The sequence below is a fragment of the Nematolebias whitei genome, chromosome 16 (assembly GCF_014905685.2).
Source record: "Nematolebias whitei isolate Nwh7 chromosome 16, NemWhi1, whole genome shotgun sequence".
In the NCBI taxonomy this organism is placed as follows: domain Eukaryota; kingdom Metazoa; phylum Chordata; class Actinopteri; order Cyprinodontiformes; family Rivulidae; genus Nematolebias; species Nematolebias whitei.
In genome coordinates this window covers 41,190,905-41,192,292 of record NC_056513.1, presented here as the reverse complement: position 1 = coordinate 41,192,292, position 1,388 = coordinate 41,190,905, and positions in this window count along the sequence as shown.

Genomic DNA, 1,388 nt, shown 5'->3' with positions numbered 1-1,388 from the left:
TATAAAGGAGGTGTGACAGGCAACTTAATTTTGGGAGGTCTGCCGTGAACTAACGCGCGTGAGTGCCCGGCGCAATTTTGATGTGATTCTTCTTTACCTGGGTCGAAAACGACTTCCCGGCCAGTGTCACGGTGAGAAGTTCTTTCATATCATTTTGTGTGTTAAGAGTGTACGAGTGTACATGTTTTTGCTTGGCTGTTTTCTGTGGCAGGTTAATAAATGACACTTATTATTCCTAGCAGTAACAGTCTCTGTGTTTTATTTTTCCCTCTTGTCTGAATATCTTGTGCCGATCGTTCACGAACCCTTTTGATAAAGAATTTCATAATACAGCACGATACATGATTCAACATTGATGGGACTTTTAATTAGTCTAACAATAGTACTAAACAGAAACCTAGGGTTATTTTTATTCTCCTCTATTAAAGATGAGTAATATAAAGTTCTAGCATTACGGAGAGCTTTTTTATATGTTAGCAGACTATCTTTCCAAGTTAAATAAAATTCTTCAACATTAGTAGAGCGCCATTTTCTCTCCTGGTTTCTAGATGCTGCTTTAAAGTACGTAACTCAGAATTGAACCAAGGAGCCAGTTTCCTCTGATTGATTACTTTCTTTTTTAGTGGAGCAATTTTATCAAGTGAAGTTTGCATTGAAGTTGTAAGATGATCAACTAGATGATCTAAGTCTCTGTTCTCTGATGCATTACTCTGCAAGACAGAGGAAAACATTAATGGAAGAGATTGTTTAAATTTGGTTACAGCATTTTCTGATAAGCACCTGCTGAGATGAAATTTACTCTCAGTGACTGTGTAGTCATTTAATGTAAACTCAAAGGTTATTAAAAAATGGTCGGACAGAACAGGATTTTGAGGAACTATTACCAAGTCCTGAATCTCTATACCATAGGTCAGAACTAAATCAAGAGTGTGATGATAAGAATGAGTAGATGTGCGGACGTTTTGGGTAAAACCAAATGAGTCTATGAAATTATTAAAGGCTATGCTTAAGCTATCACTTTCAACATCCACATATTGAAATCACCCATTATGATGATTTTATCAGTATTTAATAATAAGTCAGTTAATAATTCTGAGAATTCAGACAAAAACTGAGAGTAAGCGCCTGGTGGACGATATATAACAACTAGTAAAAGTGGCTTTTCTGATTTCCATTTTGGATGAGAAAGACTGAGGGACAGCGATTCAAAAGAATCATAACTAATAACTGGTTTGGCATTAATCAATAATCCTGACTGAAAAATAAAAGCTACTCCTCCACCTCGGCCAGTTGTTCTAGGAACATGAACATTTAAATAATTAACAGGAGTGGATTCATTTATACCAACAAAATCCTCCTGTTGTAGCCAAGTTTCTGTCAGACACAAT